Consider the following 22332-nt stretch of genomic DNA (forward strand, 5'->3'; position numbering starts at 1 on the left):
GATGGTCTGCAGCCATTGGAGAGGGCAGTGATCCGTCTCAATGATAAACCTCGAGCCGGCTAGATAGCATGACAATTTCTGAACGGCCCACACGAGACACGCACACTCTTTCTCGGTGGCGCTATACGCCTGCTCACGACTGGTCAGCTTACGACTAGCATACAGGACGGGGTGTTCTACTTCTCCATTTTCCCGTTGGCACAGTACAACGCCCATGCCTCGCTCACTAGCATCGCACTGAACAATGAACCCGGTTGTATAGTCTGGCGATCGTAGCACAGGCTGGCTTGTTAGGGCACTCTTTAGGGCGCTAAAAGCTCTTTCCTTTGTCTCGTCCCAGACGACTGTTTGAGGCTCTGTCTTTCTTAGAGCATCCGTCAGGGGAGCCGCGATATCAGAGTACCTAGGGATGTACCTCTGATAGTAGCCGGCGACACCCAAGAACGACCGAATATCGGTCTTGGTGCGCGGTTGCGGAAAGTCTCGCACAGCGGCCACTTTTATTTCAGAGGGGCGGCGACGACCCTGACCAATCACGTGACCGAGGTAGACAACCTCGGCCTGTGCTAACTGGCACTTAGGAGCCTTTACTGTCAAGCCCGCTTCGCGCAGGCGGGTTAGCACTGCCCGCAAGTGTGTCATATGCTCAGACCAGGATGCGGAGAATATCGCTACGTCGTCTAGATACGGTAAAGCGAATTCTTGCTGTCCCCGCAACACTTTATCCATGAGGCTTGAAAAACAGTATGGCGCGTTCTTCAAACCAAAACTCAACACTTTAGGACGGAATGTTCCCATTGGTGAAATGAACGCCGCATACCTACTAGCCTCTTCTGTGAGTGGAACCTGCCAATAACCCCTGACAAGATCTAGGGTGGAAATAAACTGAGCGCTACTAACTTTCTCAAGGCGCTCCTCGATGTTAGGGATCGGATAAATTTGATCCTTAGTGATGGAATTAAGCCTGCGGTAGTCGACGCAAGGACGAGGTTCCTTGCCCGGTACCTCAACTAAAATCAAAGGGGAGGTATAATCACTCTCACCTGCCTCAATAACACCGAGCTGTAGCATTTTCTTTACCTCAGCCTCCATAATATCGCTCTGGCGGGGTGACACCCGATACGCCTTGGATCGTACTGGCTCTGGGGAGGTAAGTTCTATATCATGAGTAAGTACAGAAGTCCTACCAGGCCTCTCAGAGAACAGACCTTGAAACTCTTGTAAGAGCTGGTGTAGTTCGGTTTTCTGCTCGGGCGACAGCGGTGCTTTACTGATAAGGTCACTAATGACTTGACCGGTGTCTTCCCTGTTCGTCACTGGGCCTAGTCCCGGAAGCTCGACCGGAAGCTCTTCAGGAACGTTTACCATCATGCACACCACTGCTTCCCTTTGTCTATAAGGTTTGAGCAGATTACAGTGGTAAACTTGCTGTGCTTTCCGCTTTCCTGGCAGACTTACCACGTAGTTAACGTCCGACAGTTTCTGAACAATTCGTGCTGGGCCCTCCCACTGCACGTCTAGTTTGTTGTTTAGCGATGTGCGCAATATCATGACCTCATCGCCCACCTCAAAACGACGGGCCCTGGCTGTCCGATCATAATAAACCTTGGCCCTCTGCTGGGCCTTTGCCATTGCTTCACCTGACAACTCCTGTGCCCTTCTTAAGCGTTCGAGGAGCGTAAGCACGTACTCCACCACGACTGGGTCGTCGCCCCTACCTTCCCACGATTCTCGAAGCATGCGAAGCGGAGATCGAAGCGAGCGACCGTACACCAGTTCAGCTGGCGAAAACCCCGTAGCCGCATGCGGCGCGGTCCTTAAAGCAAACATCACCCCAGGCAGACACAGCTCCCAGTCAGTTCGATGTTCAAAACACAACGCTCTCAACACGCGCTTCATGACGGAGTGGAGCTTCTCAACGGAATTCGACTGTGGGTGGTACACTGAGCTGTGTAACAGCTTTACCCCACACCTTTCGAGAAAAGTTGTCGTCAAAGCGCTAGTAAACACTGTGCCCTGATCTGATTGGATTTCCGCAGGGAAACCAACTCGCGCAAATATGGACAGTAGTGCATTAACTATCTCAACTGAGCTGAGTTCTTTAAGCGGCACTGCTTCAGGGAACTTTGTCGCTGGGCAGATCACAGTCAAAATGTGTCTGTACCCCGTGGCTGTTACCGGCAGAGGTCCCACTGTATCAATAACGAGCCGTCTAAAAGGCTCCGTTATGATAGGTACCAATTTCAACGGCGCCCTTGATTTGTCCCCTGGTTTGCCCACCCGCTGACAAGTGTCACATGTCCTCACGAAATGGTCTGCGTCCCGAAAACACCTTGGCCAATAGTACTCTTGCAAGAGACGGTCCTTAGTTTTCTTAACTCCTAGGTGTCCGGACCACGAACCCCCGTGTGACAAGCGCAACAGATCCTGACGATAGCATTGAGGCACGACCAGCTGATCGAACTCCACTCCTCGGCGGTCTAGATACTTCCGGTACAGGACTCCACCTCTTTCCACAAAACGCGCAGTTTTCCTGGCGATACCTTCTTTGACATTGCAGCGTATGTTTTCTAGGCTACCATCCTTCTTTTGCTCGGCTATCAAAGCCGACCGGCTGACTTTTAGCAACCTATCAAGTCCGTCTGACGTAGGCGCGATGAGCAAATCAGTAGATAGCTCTTCTAACTTTCCCGTGTCGGGCGTTTCCTCTCCAGTATCTGGCGCCTTTAACGTTACAGACTCAAGTTTATTCAGTTCGGGCGTGCTCTGAATATCAGCTTGCTGCGCCTCTGACCCTTTTTCGTTGTTTGATAACGTCGGCCCCGCAACTACCGCCTTTGCAGCGAGCTCCCGAACCTTCGATCTGGTTAAGGCCTGAACACTAGCTTCCCCAAACAAAAGCCCCTTCTCGCGCAGAAGGTGATCGGACCTGTTTGAAAATAGGTACGGGTACTGGGGTGGCAGCATAGATGACACTGCCGCCTCCGTCTCAAGCGCTCCGAAAGGTCCTTCAATAAGCACTTTTGCTACCGGCAGACACACGCTATGAGCTTCCACGGCTTGCTTGATCCATGCGCACTCGCCCGTGAACATATGGGGTTCTACGTAAGACGGGTGAACTACATCCATCGTAGCTGCGGAATCGCGAAGCACTCGGCACTCTTTCCCGTTCACGAGGAGGTCTCGCATGTAAGGCTCGAGAAGCTTCATGTTCTCGTCAGTGCTGCCTATTGAAAAAAACACAACTTTTGGTGTTGTTTCCGGACACTGCGCCGAAAAGTGACCCGGCTTCTGGCACGTATAACAAACGCGCGCTTGCCTCATCTCGAACCGCTTTCTGCGTTCGGCTTCGGCTGCCGCCGTCTCCTTAGGTTCGGTCGCACTGCTTCCACTCGCATCCGCACTACGCGTGTTCCCCTTTGCTCTCATGGGTGTGAACTTCGGCCTCTCAAACTTCGAGCCAAATTCACCCTTTTGACCGTCCTTAGCTCCGCGAGCCCGACGCGTCACAAACTCCTCGGCTAGCTCAGCGGCTTTAGCCACCGTACAAACGTCTGGCCTATCCAAGACCCAGTATCGCACGTTCTCCGGTAACCGACTATAAAACTGTTCTAGCCCGAAACACTGCAGAACTTTATCGTGGTCACCGAACGCTTTCTCTTCTTTGAGCCACTCCTGCATGTTTGACATAAGCCTATACGCAAACTCTGTGTATGACTCACTTCTGCCTTTCTCATTTTCCCGAAACTTCCGACGGAACGCCTCCGCAGACAGCCGGTACTTTTTTAGAAGACTCGATTTCACTGTGTCGAAATCCTCTGCCTCCTCTCTATCCAAGCGAGCGACTACGTCGGCCGCCTCGCCGGGTAACAAAGTGAGCAAGCGCTGTGGCCACGTTTCCCGAGAGAACCCCTGCTTCTCGCACGTTCGCTCAAAGTTAACCAGGAAGAAACCAATGTCCTCTCCAAGCTTAAACGGCCGCATCAGGTCAGTCATTTTGAACAATACGCGTTCTCCTGCACCGTGTGCCTGACTTCCATTACGAGCGCGTTCCATCTCTACCTCAAGACGCTTCATTTCCAAAGCGTGTTGACGGTCACGCTCTTCTTTTTCTTTCTGCTCTTTAAGTTCGCGCTCCTGTTTCTCTTTTTGCTCTTTAAGTTCGCGCTCCTGTCTTTTTGACCTCTCCTCAATAGTCTCAAGGCATTCCGACAGCTCGTCATCCTCAGCCTCTAACTCAAGAATAGTCCTTAGCAGTTCAGGTTTTCTTAGTTTGTCTGAGACATCCAGACCCAACTCTCTTGCAAGCTCCAACAATTTCGGTTTGCGCAACGACTTCAAATCCATGGCTGCTCTGAATGCTGCTTTCTCTACTGCTTACTATTGTCTTGCCGCAAACTAACCCGGCAGCAACGACAACCACAATTACCAGCTCTGTTTCTGACACTAACAAAAGCCTGGCAAAGCTCAGAAGAAGAAAGTCCCGCACTCACCAAACCTCGCAGGCAGGAATTCCGCGCAGTCGTTCCGCTGCAGGCAACCAGTCGTCACACAGGGCTCGTTGCACTGCTCCCGGATCGTCGTTGAGCTGCTCAGCATACCGTCAACTGCATCTCTTCGCTGCTGGCCTCCGTTGTCGCGATCTCACCGCTGGCAGACAGTTGTTTGAAGTCGGAGGCGATCCCACCGCTGCCACCAGATGTTTGGATCGCACCGCTGGTACGATCTGTTGGGAACTCGGCGCTGACGCCCGTGGTTGTACCTGGGTCGCAAGCCCCAAGGGTAGCGTTGGCCTGGCGGCCTGGGGTACAACTGGAAGCATCCGAAGGTCCCGGCAAAGCATGAGTCGACTGGTAACAACAAAACAACTTGTTTATTTTAACATCGCAAAGAGTTGGCGGTCAGGTTGACCGAAGTAGAGAGACGGGAGAGCACTTTACTCAACAGAAGAAATCGGAGCCCTCTTTTTGGCGTCCGGGGGCAGCTGTTTTTATACTCTCGCAGTTGAGGGCAAGAAGGAACCCCTCAATAGACGAGCACGTGAATGTACAATGGGCTAATGGTGACGCACACTGTCGTAGCGCTGCCGGTCGGGCACAATGACTGTAATGAGAGGGTGATCCCTGCTTTCGCATCGCCTGGTTCGGGCACAATGACTGGAAGGAGAGGGTGCCCCTGCTGTCGCATCGCCTGGTTCAGGCACAATGACTGGAAGGAGAGGGTGATCCTTTGCGGTCGCATCGCCGCAGTCGCGCCTGGAAACACCTGGCGGGGAGCGTTGCGGCGACGACGATCGGGCCAAAATGTCTGCCGCCCCGCCGCAGTCGCGCCGGCAAAACCACGTGTCGCAGGCGAAACGCAACACCGGATAGGTTAGCGCCTGTGCTTACGTCATCGATTCATCGCTAACGGGAAAGGAAGGGTGCCCGAAATGAGGAGGAGGGCGCCTATCTTCCCGCCGTTGATTGATGGCGTGGCGTGAATGATTACGTGACTGATTATCAGGCACGGCGGAGGCAGTTGGCGAGGGTTCGCGCACGTGAAGCGATGAGGATGTCATCCTGGACACTGTCAAATTCCGCAACATTTCCTTATTCACCGTCGTGACAGATAAAGTTGGCTTACAGGTGCCTCACAGCCCCTGTGGTTGGCTCAAAACGCCAATATGGCTCACGTCGACTGCTTAGAGTATAACACCACTGTTGGCTTGATCGACGACGTCACCTGCGATTCCTCGGGGTTTCAGACAGCGTGCGAGAGCAAGCACAACGAGGTATAATACTAAACACGCAGTAAGCGATGGTTTTATATGCCAGAAACATGGCTCCTGTATCGAAAGGGTTAGAAGGGAGTAGCGCAGGCGCAATTAGAGTTCGGTGCATATGAACGTGCATGGCTTCGGCGTCAAGTTGTAAAATGCCGACACACATTCGGCGTTTCTAATTTCTTTGGCTGGCGTTGCTTCAGTCGACGCGGAGGGACGCGACAAGCAACGAGATAGGAGCTGATGCCGATGAAATCACTGAATGTGCGTAGGCATTACAGGACGATGTCGGCAACAAGCGCACTTTACTTTATCAACGTGAACGCATGCAACGGGCACGTCCCATACATGCCACCGCATACATCTCACTGAATAAATATTTCCTAATTTGAAACGTCGTTTTGTTTCACCCGCTGCACTTATCTGGTTAATTAGAAGTGATGTTGCGAACAAATTCAGTTGTTCGAAGCAACGTCATCTGTCGAGTTTTTACAGCGAAGCTGTTTAGCTGACGGTACATGTATTAATGAATCGTATGCATGTCTCATAGAGGGGGGTGATCCTGGGCTGCTTAACGTCCGTAAAGTGAACAAAAACGATGACTAACAATAGTACGGCGCAGAAGAAAGAAAGGACACGTGATTCCACCGCGCGCCTCACCTGTGCAGCGGGGCAGTGCACCCGTGCGGGCCGCCGTTGCGGCCGGCTGCGTTTTCTGTCGTCTGCTCTCGTATCAACGGCGCAGCAGTTGTGGCGGGAACACGCGGCGATGTGCTCCGCGATAGCTGCCGCGGTGTGTAAGAAACGGATTGTGCGTTGCAGAGGCAGACGATTGTGACAGCTGCAAGTCAAACAAAAACGGGGAAAAAATGGGAAGACCACGCATTGTGCGCACGGCCAAAGAGTAAACCACGTACGGGAAGCGTCGACAGCACAGACGCAACTATAACCAACGGCAACGTGCACGTGCGAAAGCGAAGAATTCGTGTGCAGTGACTTCGCCTCCGAAGAACGTCAGCGAGAGCAGACGCGAGAGTCTAACCGCCGACGTCGAGCGCAATCTACTGATTAAGATCGGGCACTGGAAGCTGCTCGTGTGCGTCAAGCTAGGTCATTCGAGTCTGCGTCCAAGTGGAACAAGCGTAAGTTGCCACCTCGTTTCAGTTTCACAGCGGCCAATTCCAGATTAAAGAGAATGCTTCTGGACGCGGAGTTTGGCTATAGTCGCTCGGTCTGCGATCGACAGCTTCGCTAGCTAATCCGCCACCATATGAATGGTTCCCCCCCCCCTAGCCCGATATGTTTTCTAAGAATAAAATGCTTTTAGCTTCCGTTGTCGGCGACCTTCAAGTGAACTTGAGTCAAAATCCAAAGCCGTTATATAGGCTAATAGTTGCTAGAACAAAACGAGATTATCCGAGCAAACCCTCAAAACTTAAGAAAATGCAGTCTGTGGCCGAGAACCTTCTGTACAGGACCGCATTACATAGGCTAGTTACTGGTCAAACAAGGTGCAAAAATACTGATTTCCAGTTCTTCGTAATATTTGTTCACGATATCACTCAAACTGTAGCTTCTAGTATGCTGAAGCTTTATTTGTCATTTCTAATAGTGGGGGGGGGGGGATGTTCAAAAGGCAGATACCGGGCACCATACACTTTATTTCATCTTTTGGCGTTAAGAAAGGGTTGCCTGTGTTCTTTTGAACACCAGCGGTCCGGGAGTCCCGCGGTGCGGCTTTTGCGTCGCCTTGAGATATGGCGCCGTGCCTGGTGGCGCCTCCTTCAGGCGCTTTTCTTCTTCTAGCTGGGCAATGCGCACTGTCTCCCTGGCGTCTTTTGCTGCCTTTCGTTGCCGCCTTCAGCCGGTTTTGTTCTTTTAGCTGGCCAGCGTCCATATGGACCAGTGCACAGTATGGCGTGGTGCGGGTCTGCCATTGCAAACATGCACTGCACCAATTTTAATATTATATCTAGTATGATCTGCGACCAGTCTGCGTTGCCCGCTTGCCATTTCATGCTTACATCTACCTTCGACTGCGGGAGAGCGAGCATTTTTTTAATGTCATGACAACATCTGAAGTTTCACATGCGCCACGCTGGAAACCATTGAAAGTGGTTTGGGCCCTGTTACATCTCAATACAGCGATGATCATTTCTTGCGCGCTACCTAGAGGCCGTCCTTTCATCAGGTGGCGACGATGCCCGACATACGCTGTGACGTGCAAATAAAGGAGCTCACATTGAGGCGACAGCTGTCGTCCTCATTGGAACCGCTAATTGCTACGAAGACCCTCTACCTGACTTTGACAAGCTGAACTAATTGACGAAAGGGACAAACGTCGAGGAGTGCTGTGGGAACAGCGTCGACTTGAGTTTCTCAGATTGTGACGTGCTTGCCTCGAATGCGGGCTCGAGGATGCACTACAGGAGGCGTAGTCCGGCGGAACGGTGCGACATGGCAGGGATATTGCCAGCGCTTCGACGACTATGATTGGCAGAGCTACAACCATCAGATTCTTTAGTCTCCTAGGCAAGACGACTGTGTTAAAAGAGGACTACTTTGGGGCACTGAAGGTTGGCTGACATGTCCTGATGTGAACTCAGACGTTTAATATGCTCCTACATGAAGTGGCCTTTTGAATGATGATGATGATAATGATGATGATGATTGGAGTTTATTGGCGCGAAGTCCAGAAGTGGCCAAAGAGCGCCAAGGCTACGATAATAAGCTGCGATTGGTTAATGAATAATGATGATCAAGAGGTGGATGAAACGCGGCTGTATAGAGACTTAAAAATTCGGTGGAAAGTGCGCAAAGGTATTGTTAATAAAACTAGACAACAATACATTTTATATACGAGGTGATGTAGTAAAATACTTCACTACAGCAAGCATTATTACTTCACCAAGGCCCTTAAACACAAGGGCCTAGAGGCTTGTGCAATATACAATGTATCAGCCTCTACTGAGAGGATGTGATACGAATATCGTATCTGGAGCGATTGTTGATTAGGTAACATAAACCCTTTTTTTATTCATTTATATTACCGGACGTACTCCTCTATGTGCTTGGAGGATTCATGTCCTAAACGCTACCCCGAGCTGCAACAGTCCCAAGCAGTGAAGCATATAAATAACGAATGGCTCTTGCATGGCGCCGACAAATTCAACAAAACACACACACTCCCATAACCCCTTAGCTACAACCACCGAAGCATGAACCCTCACCCTACTCCCGCCTCTAACCTGGTTCGCGATTGTGCACTGTGATAAATTCCACAGTGTCGGATATTTTTAGTCAGCATAAGACAGCGTACTCGTGTTTGAATGAATGTGTGGTTTTTATTGGCGCAAGGGCCAGGTATGGCCAAAGAGCGCCATGCAAGTGTTAATAATTTCGCAGTAGACTGATGGGTTTTAGGGAGTTGATGTGACGTGGCTGTAAAGGGGCCTAAAATATAGTCGCTGTAAAGTGCGTAAGATGTACGTGTAATAAAATTATGGCGATGACAAATGACGTGTACCATGAGCATTAAGGTGCATTGCAAAATAATGATATGATATAAAAAATGCATAGGTTTCTAAAATTAACTAGAGCACCATGACCTCGTTAGAGCCCTTGCGACACAAGGGCCTGGAGGCATGTGCTATATAAAACAATTATCACAGCGGCATCCTCTGGAAAGAGGATGCGCTACGAAATTTATTGGGCTCATAACATGCAAGACAAACTCCTTTAAAAATATTGAGGACTGCTTTGGTGTTGAAAAATGGTTCTTTACCAAGAAACATAGCTGGGTGGAGAGGTATGCAATAACGATATGCAAGAGGAAAATGCTTCTTTCTTTCAGTTTCGGCTTTGCGACACTCCAAGAGCACGTGGAGGACGGTCAGCCTCTCACCACATCGACCATCTAACCGTGATCTAACCGTGATCTAACTAGGCTGCTGTAAAGATTCAACAGGCACCTCCTGTCGCTACCCCATGTAGTGTGGGATAGAACTTTAAGTAAGTTCATGGTTTTTAGACATTTTGCTTTAAGACATTTTATGTGTGAAATGAAGGTAAGCCTGGAGTCAATAACAACACCTAGAAATTTGTGTTCTTTGTTAACAGCAATTTGTTGTCCACCCAGTTCTACACAGGGATCAGGTACCAGGCCTCTCTTTCTTGTGAAGAGAACACAAGAACTTTTGTGCGGGTTAATTTTAAATCCATTTTGGTCTGCCCACTTGGACACCTTGTTTAAGCCCTGCTGTACCTGTCTTTCACGCACTGTAAGGTTGCAGGATTTGAAGCCTATCTGTATATCGTCTTCGTAGACGGAATACATAATGGCTGGGGGCAGTGAAGAACCTATTCATTCAGTATTCAGTATTCACCTTAACGATAAAGAGAGTGCAGCTAAGCACGCCTCCCTGGGGTACACCAGTTTCCTGCGTACAAGGACGTGACAGTGCATTACCGACTTCTACACGGAAGGTACGATTTGACAAATAGCTTTCAATTATGTTCAGCATATTTCCACGGATGCCCATTTCCAACAGGTCTCGCAAAATCCCATAACGCCATGCCGTGTCATACGCTTTTTCCATGTCAAGAAATATCGAGAGGAAATACTGTTTATGTATAAATGCATCGCGGATATTTCCTTCAATGCGCACAAGGTGATCGGTTGTCGACCGCCCTTGTCTGAAGCCACACTGATAGGGATCGAGCATATGGTTGAGTTCAAGGAAATGTATAAGTCTGCGGTTAACCATTTTTTTTCAAAAATCTTACACAGACCGCTTGTTGCAGCTATCGGACGATAGCTTGCTGCCAAGGACGGGTCTTCTCCCTGCTTCAGAACAGGAACCACAATCGCTTCTTTCCATGTGGATGGGAGGTATCCGGAAGCCCAAATAGTGTTCAATAGTGTAAGTATTGTAACTTGTGTGTCAGTATGTAGGTTTCTGATCATGTCATACATGACTCTGTCAGGTCCCGGTGCAATGCTTTTGCATGTGTTCAAGGCAGCTCTCAACTCGGCAATACTGAAAGGCCTGTTGTACGGTTCATTCTGCCTGGATTTTCGTATGATTGGCTTACGTTCTATTATTTCTTTAGATTTAAGAAAGGACTGGGAATAATTGATTGAGCTCGACACACGCTCAAAGTGCTCCCCAAGTGAAACTGTCTGGTCTTGCAGGGTTTCGCCTTGTGTGTTTACCAAAGGGAGTGAGTATGTTTGTCGCCCTCTTATCCTACTAACCCGGTTCCAGACTTTGGCCTCACCTGTATACGAGTTGATACCCGTTAAAACGCTTGCCAGCTCTCTCTTCTGGCCTGTCGGCGGGTTTGCCTGCCTTGGGACTTGACTTTCTTAAAGTTTATAAGATTCTCCGCAGGGGGGGAGGCGCGTAGCAACCCCCACGCTTTGTTTTGTTTCTTACGAGCGATCCTACAACGGTCGTTCCACCACGGGACACGCTGTTTACATGCCAAGCCACTTACTTGTGATATGCATTTAGATGCAGCATCTATTATCAAGGCTGTAAAATACTCCACAGCAGCATCAATTTCTAACGAGGAAATGTCATGCCATGAGATACCAGCAAGAGTTCGAAATTTCTCCCAATCAGCTGTCTCAATCTTCCACCTAGGTGCCTTTGGTGGATATTCGTTTTCTTTTGGGGTTCGTGGTAGTATGGGAAAGTGATCGCTTCCGTAAGGGTTCTTTGTAACTTACCATTCGAGTTCAGGCAGAATAGAAGGAGAAACTATGCCGAGATCTGAAGAAAAGGTTTTGTTTGCTAGAGAGTAATATGTGGGTTCCTTCTTATTCAGAAGAAAAAGGGAACTGTTCAAGAAGGCGAGTTCGCGCGTCTATACGAGAGTCGCCCCACAGGCAGCTGTGAGCATTGAAATCGCCAAGAACAACATAAGGCTCTGGCAATTCGTCTATAAAAGACTGAAATTCATGTTAGTTTAGCTTGTAGTGTGGGGGTACGTAAAGCGAGCAAATGGTGACGAGTTTCTTTAGAAGAACATGTCGAACCGCCACTGCTTCAAGGGGCGTTTGTAGCTGTAAACGCTGGCCGGAAATAATTTTATGAATGAAAATGGCAACACCGCCTGATGACACGACAGCATCATCGCGATCTTTGCGGAACTTGACATACGGTCGGAGAAAGTTTGTGTGTTGTGGTTTTAAGTGTGTTTCCTGTAGACACAGCACTTTTGGATTGTGTTTTTGGATAAGCTCTTGCACGTCATCAACGTTCCTAAGAAGACCTCTAACGTTCCATTGAATAATTTGTGTATCCATATTGAAAGTAAATAAGTGCTGCGTATATGGAAACGGAGGTGTTGCCTTAGGTTACAGAGCTCGTTCGAGGCCCTGTAAAGGGGGTTCTGCCCTTTCTGGAGTGTTCGACGGAGCCTCGCCGCTCCTTAGGCGTTTGGTGCGCCTTGAGGACAGGTGTAATGTCCATTGCCTCTTGTGAGGTGCCGGGCACGTGCTCTTGCGAGCGAGAAGTTACAAGAGAGAGTCTTGCCTTGGAGGGCAGGACCCCTGCGCCCACCAGCCCGGAGGTCGATGGGGTACCCTGCGGGATTTGGCTGCGCCGGCTGTTGCCAGCGCTGGAAGGGGCTGGGGAGCTGCGCCCACCTTCGGAGTCGATGGTCCCCTCTGCTGTGTTGACGGAGCAGCGCAAGCTGCAACCGCCGCGGGGGCAGATGGCGTAACTGCCGCCTCACTGCCTGTGGGTCGGACAGCCGCCGGAGGCCGTTGTGACGCTGCCTCCTTACGCGCCACATCTGCAAAGCTACTCTTAGACAGGTATGACGCCCGCCTACGTGCCTCTTTGAAAGATATGTTTTCTTTGACTTTGATTGTCACAATCTCATTTTCTCTTTTCCAGGACGGGCATGACCGCGAGTATGCGGCATGCTCGCCATCACAGTGGACACAATGTGGAGTGTTCTGGCATGTTTCGGAGGAATGTTCATTGTCACTGCACTTGGCACATGTCAGCCGGCCTCGACAGTTCTGTGAACTGTGGCCGAACCTTTGGCACTTAAAGCATCTAAGAGGATTTGGCACGTATGGTCTAACACGAAGTTTGATATAACCGGCCTCGATGGACTCTGGGAGGACACTTGAACCGAAAGTGAGTATGAGGTGTTTCGTCTCGATCTCTTTACCATCTCGCCTCATCTTGATTCGCTTAACATTTATGACATTCTGTTCACTGAAACCCTCCAAGAGTTGAGCTTCAGTGAGGTCTAACATGTCATCGCCCGAGACAACGCCGCGGGTGGTGTTCATGGTACGGTGCGCAGTTACTGTTACTTGGGTCTCCCCAAATGACACAAGTTTCGGCAGTTTCTCGTACTGCTTCTGATCGTGGAGCTCCAGGAGAAGATCACCACTTGTCATTCTCGACGCCTTATATCCTGTTCCAAAAAATTCGGTTAAAGACTTCGAAACAAGGAATGGTGAAATGTTACGCACTAGTTTGTCTGGCTTTTCTGAGTGAATCACATGGAATCGAGGAAAGTTCTGGACTTGTCGTCCGAAAAACTGAAAGAGATCTTCGGTGCGCCCTCGTTTCTGAGGGCGATCAGGTAGTTTAGGAAAAGCATTTTCCATAAGTATAGTTGGGTTTTCGGCCGCGATGCCAACCACCCACCATGGAGCCCAACATGGGCAGGTGACAGAAGTTCCTGCAAGGGAAACCCTGCCAACGCCAGCTGTACATCGCTGCTATAACCAAATACAGCATAGCCAAGGCTGGCCAGCCACACAAGGTTAACCCTTGCAGCAGGGAAACTAGGAAGTGAGCAGAAGTGAAGAGAAGACAGGAAAGTTGAAAAAGGCGAGAGAGAAAGTCGAAGATTGGAGAGGAGGACAGGAAAAGGCGACTGCCGATTTCCCCCGGGTGGGTCAGTCCGGGGGTGCCGTCTATGTGAAGCAGAGGCCAAAGGGGTGTGTTGCCTCCGCCGGGAGGCCTTAACGGTCCAAACACCCAGCATCGGCTCAACCCCCAGGATCCCCCTTTCCCCAGACACGGCTAAGCCGCGCACGGCTACACGCGGGAGGGTCCAACCCTCGTGTGCTCGGGTACGTGGTGTCGCAACACAGCAAACGTCTGCTGACGCAGACGCCCCTGCGGGGAGCGTACTCGTTTTTACCGATAATGGTAATGTAACTAAAGATTTTATTTGATTTGGTTTGATTTATAGGCGAATCCAACCAAAAGGGCGAATTCGACAAAACGCAGGAATTGATAACATTTCTAGGTTGACGCCAGGTAACGGCAAGGACCTTACTGAAAGGACTGTAGCGCGTTCTGTGTCCTTGTAGACCAGCTGTTCCAATTTCGGACGTTCCTCCACTTCGAGGACGCTATGCGACCCGCAATCACCGGCGCATGTGCGAGTAGAGGATTGGCTGTACCGGCGCTCAGCCAGGCGTACGCTGGCGCCGTCACGTAGAGCGTCCTCGTGTTCGCGAACAGTATTCGTTCTTCTGCAGATTCCAGCGAAGCCTCCGAGAGTAAGGGCAGCCCTCGTTGCTGCTTCTCAACTCTTGTGTCGTACTCGAAGCTCGTCAAGCGGAAGATGCGCACGAAACCATTGTTTTTCAACACGGGCGCGCCCATTTCCGGCAGGACGAGTTCACCCGGAACCATGAGAGTCAAGGTTCCCATTATATTCTCGAAATTCGCCCTCTCATTTCCGGTTGGAACGAACTTTTGAAGAGGCTCGTAACCGACGAAACTCCGCCGGGTCGCCTCGAAGATGTCGCGTAGTTGGCGGTCCTTGTCGGGGCTCGTGAGGACCGCGACGTAAGTGGCCCGCCACAAGTTCTGGTTTCAGCGGAGATGCAACTGGCAGACTTCTCCGCTACGCATAGTTGGCGAGTTTAACCCTGATTCTCCGAGGACGACCCATTCCAGTGAACAAAGTGCGACGATGATCAGTGGGTGACACAGCGACAGGGGCTGATTCGCGACGTCCCAAATAGGCGCTATGTCGGCGAACAGATCCGGCTTGGACGACACAACTGCGAAGTTCGTGGTGTCGACGTCGATAAAGAACTCGCGCAATATGGCCTTCAACTGCTCAGCTTCCATGCCTCCGAAAAACACGGAAATGTCGTCCCAAGCGATGACATCCGGTAGAGTGTCGTAGTCCGTAAACAGCTGCTCCCACGCGGCTATTTGCTCTTTCGTGAAGTTTGTGCCCAAGTGCCCGTTAATTGCAGGCAGGGCGGTGGCATAGCAGGCGTCGTCGCAAAAATGCCTATAGGCCGCGACCCGGAGCAAGTTCCTCGTGAAGTAGATGTCACCGTGGTCATAGGAAATGGTGAAGTAGAAAGTGAGATTGTATCGGCTCTGCACTTGCATGGCAAATGGCAGAAGTTCGGCGTGGCTGATTCTCATCGCAGTGTTGGCGATTTCAAAGGCGGCGGCCAAGGCGCCTCTAATTTGGAGATCTGGCTGCCATATCTCCGTGACGCACGATGAGTAGAACGCCTGAAGTGCCGCAGCAGCTTCCACACCGTAGTTTGAGGTGCCCGTGAGGATGTGCGCTCCGATGTTCCGCTGCGAAGAGGGATAGGTTGTGTTTTTAGTCTTTAAGGTCATTTACAGTTAATAGCTTGTACTATTAAGATATTCTCTGAGTAATAACGAAAGCCTTTTACGATGTTATAGTAGAGATCACTAGGATGGTAGGACGGCATCAAATAGTGTGAGATTTGTAATAGCATCGTAGGTCCCAATGGAATATCTGGCAAGGCAATAATATCCATTTAAGAGAAGCAATAAAGTTGATTTGAATTTGCAGTAAGATCCGTAAAAGCATAAATAGCTCATATTAAGTGCTTTATTTTGCCACGGACATCACCTAGGACAGTGACGATGATGCAGGGGTATGCGTGCAAAGGTACTTTTCCTTTCAATTGCTGAGAGGAACTCGAGTACAAAAAAATTAAATTATTGGGTTTTATGTGCCAAAACCAGGATATGATTATGAGGCAGGCCGTAGTGGGGGACTCCGGAAATTTGAACCCCCTGGGCTTCTTTAACGTGCATCTAAATGGAACTCGAGTACCAGGTAACTAGTTAGTACTCCAGGTGCGACGACTTGTATGATTATTTGTGTTAATAAAAAAATAAAGCTGTTTCAGTAATAATTGGGAATGGTTAAGAACTAATGCGTAGTATTTCACGATACTGGAGACTTTTGGATCTAGTGAGGTAAGAACCAAAAGATCAATTTGTACAATACGATGTCGATTTATAATGTAGCTCAAATAGATTTACGTATGGAAGATTCCTATAACTTTACTCCCAGGCATTTGAGGCTTGGAGTTACGTTAGCCATAAGAGAGCGAGCAGTACTGATCAACCTTAATTTTCGATCACTTCCAAGAGAGGCTAGTAGACATTTTGGAGGGTAAGTGTGCCTTTGAGCACTTCGTAGATGAGAATAACATTGAAATATTTAGGACGAGAAGGGATGCATGGCTTAGATATCAGATGTAAATGTTACAATAATGGTAGTTTATTTTCAACAGATTTTCTTTTTGAACATGAGGAATAATCTTTATCTTCAGAAATTTATTCACCTCGTAACATGATTAGACAAGACAAAGGTCAGGCCCCGTGGGAAGAAAACGAAATAAAGCAGGTTCCCTAACTGTTCAGCTCTCTAGAGAATTTATCAGGACGGAGTTGTTTTTAAAGGAGCGTATGGGTTGCACTTGTGACGTGATGCTTATCAGGATGACACCTATTTTATCAACGTTGATTGAGATAAAATTTCGGCAGGATGTCTAGGGAAAAAAGTAGGACGCTTTAACAAATTGTACAAATTTAGAGTTGCGTCCATTGCCGCAATAGTCACATATTCTGTGTCGTCCACCTCAAAGGCGCACTCCAGGATAAGGACCTCGCCAGTTACCCCTTTCTTGTTTGAAGAAACAGACCATTATTACTTTCTGTCCTGTAACATGCTATCTCTCATGCTCGCTTGCGCTTCACTTGCCTTCACATCCTTTCTGCTACCATAACAGACTACTGGTTAGCTGTCCTACAACATCAAATGACTTTCCCCAATCTGCGTGTTCCCCTAGACTTCCCTTAGACCTCGTGATTAGCAGCAGCCAATAAACCACAACCGCGGCTGAAGAAAAACTGGTAGCGACATCTACAATGCGTTTGAAAAGTTTACACGCCACGTCAGCGTTCTCGTCGACAGAAAATCATAAAAGGACTGAACCTTCGCGATAAAGTAGCTGGCGTCGCTGTTACACCAGCAGTTAAGTAGAATCAGGTTCACTGTAGCATCTTTGTACGCTCTGGTAAATTTTGCTCTAGCTCTGACTCACATGATGGCGCTAAGTGTAGTTGCTGCCGTACGCCTCTCCGATAATCTGTCATTGTGCAAAAGGTAATACGTTCCTGTGGAAGGAGGGAGAGCATAGGCTGAAGCTGTCTACTGATGGCGAAGTGCCACGTGCTTTACGCTAAGTAACCTCTTGAATCAACGTACAGATTGTGGTGTAAGAATAGAGTCTTAAATATTCTTATTTCGCAAGTAGTACTTGCGTCTTGCAGAGGTAACACTGTTTCTCTAATACGGTACAAGGACGGAAGTATTTCAGTTACAACATCATGCTAAGCACTCATGAATAAAATGAATGTGTTAATTGGTGCCGGATTTTTGCCTTGATGTTGATGCATTCAAACTTTACTAAAATGGGCTAGTTATCCATTTATGCCTGATAAATAAGTCATATGCATGTATGAGGAAGATACAAAGAGAGAAAAATTGCAATCGTTGCTGGTGATTATAATAATAAAGTGGCGGGCGTCAAAACTTGGCCGCAGTTTGCCTCCCAGAAATATTTAATAACTTGCTATGCATTGCGCACGAGTTTTCACAAACTTTGAGGAGGAGAATAGGATAACACACGGCCTAAGAAAGAAAAAATAGGCAAGAAAAGCACGGACGTCGTCCTTCTGTGCAAATTGAAGGCAACAGAAATTTAGTAGCCATTCTTTATGTACAAAAAATGTCACATGGTCTAACAAATGTAGCAAGGCGGTACGACGTTTGTATTTTCTGCACCACACAAGCTTAGCCACATTTCTTCCATTGTGCACAGAAGAGCACAGGCCACATCAGAGGGCATCAGGAAATGCAACCAGAAGCATGGTTAGCGTTTTCTCGATTGCGCCTTAAGATAGCGACGCAGCAAATTGCCACCGTCCGGACAACTTAACTTATCCTCTTTGGTTAATTTGGATTTAATGGTGCAAAGCGACTAAGGCTATGCTGAACCAGCCAGAAGACAATAGAAAAGGTAACGGTAAAGCAGCTAAACCTGCGTTACAACATAGTAGGTGTAAACCATTAGCTCCCTCTAAAAAGTTGAACAACTTAGTGAATGGCACTAGCGGGTCATCTGCCAATAATAGGGCAGGCTGTAAAGGTATATGTAAATTATTCATGTTGTGTAGAAGCTTCTGTCTTTGCGTTTCGATGTGTGGACATGTCACACGAATTTGTATCACTGTAAGAGGCCCATGGCACTTCTCGAAATTCTCCGGGTATTGTTTTCGAAAGAAAAAAATTGTGTTTAAGAAGAGTGTGTCTAATTCGAAGTGGGCATAAGATCACGTGTTAGAACCGTTGTTCGTGACAGCACGACTTCCACTCTCCAGTTACGGATTTAGTAAGCTGTAGCTCGTTGTTTCTACAATGGTCCCATCCGTGTTGCCATTTTGACCTCAAGGTCTTCAGAATCGCACAGATACTATCTTTATGTGGGAGTGTTGATTTTGTTATGTCTTTGTATGTTGCCTCTATCAGCTGCCTCATTATCCGGTATACCAACATAGTTTTGCACCCAGCAAAACCTAATTGATCTGCCGTATTTCTTTGGCGTTACCCTGTTTAAAATGACCCCTTACAGGTGTTCACATTCGAATTTCATGTGTAGAGCCTTCAGTGAGCTTAAGGAATTACTGTATATGACTGCATTTTCGAAGGGGAGGGGGTATTTCTCAGCGATGATCTTTTGAACTACACTCCATATTGCGCAGACTTCGGCTGTGTAAACAGAGGCATGCTGTGGTAATCGAATACGTTTCCGGATTTTTGTGACGGCACCACACCCACGCTTTCTTTTGTTTTAGAGCCATCACAGTATGAAATTCCATGTAATTTTGACATTTGTCTTCAATAGCACGGAATCCTTGTGCAATGTGTTCATGTGGGGTCCCAGTTTTCTTTAGCGATTCCAATGCCCAATAACATAACTCGTATGAACTCGCACCACGGGGGTAATCGTTGTGACCTTTTAGTGACCTGAAGGAGTTCATGAGGAAAGTCGTAATTGCGACAGTATTACTCATATCGCAGGAGAAGCGGTGTAATCATGTTTGGTTTATTTGTGTAGTGTGATCGCGAGTTTCACTGCGTGACGACGTTTTAGCATATGTGTTGCGGTGATGACTGAATTGTGAGTCTGTAAAAAAACACTCAGTAAAACTTTGTTCTGCTGTAAAGTAGGCTCATTACAGTCAACGTATAAACTCTGAGCAGATGAAGTTCTCTAAGCGCCACTTGCCAGTCGTAGTCCAAGGTTATGAATTGTTACAAGTCGTGGAATGTAAGACTGTCTGGCTGAACCATATATGATGCTACCTTAGTATAATATGCTACGTGCGAAAGTGCGGTAGACGTGTAGCAGGCTCTTACTGTCAGAGCTCCAGCGCTTCTTGGACAGGACATTGAGGATGTTAAGCGCATTGTTCGCTTTAATTTCAAGACTATATACGTGCGCGAGAAACCTCAACTTTTTATGAAACAGAACACCCAGTAACTTGCGTTCGTCTTTTACCGGTAGTGCGGCTTCCTGCAGCTTAAGAATGGGATCTGGTTGTAGGCCTCTCCTTTGTGTAAAGACCACACTAATACTTTTTTTTCCAGTTGAGGAACGAGAACCCTTTTCAGATGCCCACTTCTTCAGTTTGTTTAATGCAATTAGAGTTGGCCGCTCGCTGGTTGTTGATGACGATGATTGGAATGGATTGGTACAAGGGTTAAAAGTACCGTTCGCAGGTGGCCAGGTTCGGTGCACGACACGCAATTTATTGATTGTCTACACATAACGTGTGCATTACAGAGGATGGCATTATGTTACTTACGTAATTCATTTTCACCACAGACTCTTGTGTTAATACACATCCCCGAGGAACACCATTTTTCTCAATGGATACGCGCGACAGCACCGTTCCTAAACGCACTTGAGACGTTCAGTCGGGCGTGAAATCGGCTAGACATTTCAGCATTTTACTGCGGTTCCCTAAATCTGCTAAGTCCCATCAAATACCAGAACTCCACGTTGCGTCATAAACCTTTTCTAGATTGATAAAAAACTGTGACACAGTATTGTTTGTGAAGAAAAGCCAGGCGTATTTGTCTTTCTAGCTGGACTAGATTATCTGTTCTAGGAGAAACTTTCTTGTGACGACACTGATGGTTATAATGGTTTCATGTGATTTTGCAAGACAGCTTGTAAGTGCTATAGGTCTATAGCTGGTTGCTGTTGTGAGATACTTTCCAGCTTTCAAGAGAGGGATTATGATGTCTTTCTTCCACTCATTCAGCATTTCCCGTTTAACAGAATTTGTTGAAAAAACGAAGCAAGCTCTGAACTGCTTTGGAGATAGGTCAGCGAACATTGAGTAAATGTACTCTGTCAGTACTGTGTGCTGTTTTTTGCCAGTAGTGAGTACTTTGTTGATTTTCATAAGTGTTAAGGGGGAATTATACGATCTCTCAGAATTTCCTGTTGTCGGAAGCTTTCGTTTTTCTGCTGATCGCTTATATTTTTTAAATGTAGCAGAATATTTTACTGAGCTTGACGTGTCATGGAAATGCTGCCCTAATATGTCTGCTTGTTCTTCTATGTTTTTTTGCGTGCCTGGGCAAAATTTCCGAACGGAAACTCAACCGCAAACACAGGGCACATCACCTTACTAACAAACTCGCAGCAACCCGAAATTAAGAATACTCTTCCTGCGGATAAAGTAAATTTCGGTTGCAACGGTTTTTAAAAGGACACTAAAGGTTAATAATAAGTCAACGTGGACTGTTGAAATACCATCCCAGAAACCTCGAAACGCTTGTTTCGTGCAAAGATACTTATTTTAAGAGAAAATGCGTTCTGTAGCGTCCGCGTACCTCTAGCGCAGTTCAAATCGCGCGCCCCCTCCCATCGAGGAGTGGTGACGTCATGGTATCATAGCGACTTTGCACCGTCGGTGAGTAAAATGGCGCCCGCAGACGGCGCTACGGCTTTTCTGCGCAAAACGTAAATGCGCGGCCAGAAACAGAGCCAAGACAGAGCCGACAGCAGCACGAAAGTGGAACTATGGTGGCTAGCGGAATGGAAAGCGCGCGACGATAAGCTGGTTCCTCATTTTATGACACCAACTTTGACGCTTGTTGCAATGGACGACCCTGACAACGACACATTGGCTCGTGTTCCTGGGCTCGACTTCAGCGATTTAAGCACTGATGAACGTGACCTGCTGCTGAGGGCTCGCGCTGCCGGCGTCGTTGCGTACTACTGCGACGGCATCTGTATGTCATGGCTGTACATATTCGCACATTTGTAGCTTTTCCTTTGTGAAAACCAAACGCCGCACTCACGGCCCCGTCTTCGATCTGCAGTTGTTCTTTCGCTTCGGAGAATGCAGGCAAGACCGACGGAACAGCGCTACTGGAAAGCATTGCTTTCAAAGGCACTCAACACGACTTCTGTAAGTCGGCATTCAACTCGTAATCCTCTGGACGAAAGTGCAGCGAGCACATTATGCGATTTTTCAGCTTTTTGCCAACGCGCTCTGGCAGAGGTACGGCACTTAACCACTTCGAGCGGAGAAGTTAACTCATTGGCACGCATTGATAAGTAACGTTGGATTCGTCGCTGCAACTGCCCTTCTCCAAGTTCCGCGGACCGTTCGCGCATCCTACGACATCACATGGACGTGGCATTCTCGCTGCTTTTTCCAAATGCGAGTGTCGCGAGCCAGCAGAACTAGAGCAGCACGACAGGATAACGAAACTACTGAAACTCCAAAGCGCGCGCGGCGCAGAGTCGAGCGCGCAAAGCCGAGCGAAAACGAAACCTTTCGGCCACCCATGCTACTGAAGAGTAACGTCAAAATGTTTTTTCTTAGAATCGAACATAAGTAGACAAGTAGCAGTTTCTTCAGTCTTATAACCTAATGAAATTGTCTTTTTAATAAGAGTAGTTGAGTGCTAGTGACGTAAGTTGTGAAGAGGACTGCTCTCGTCATCAGGCTAGTACCGGTATGTCGCTGGTGGGTCTCAAATCGTGTCATGCATTTACCTCAATTTCTCGGTTACTAAAGCTCCGTTCGCGATTATATTGACGCCTTAGACGTTCTAGGGCATTGCTTTATCACTTTAACTTGACTTCATAGTAACCTTCAGTGTCCCTTTAATGCATACTCAATGCAATACCAGAGTTC

The sequence above is a fragment of the Dermacentor variabilis genome, chromosome 11 (genome assembly GCF_050947875.1).
Source record: "Dermacentor variabilis isolate Ectoservices chromosome 11, ASM5094787v1, whole genome shotgun sequence".
Classification (NCBI taxonomy): domain Eukaryota; kingdom Metazoa; phylum Arthropoda; class Arachnida; order Ixodida; family Ixodidae; genus Dermacentor; species Dermacentor variabilis.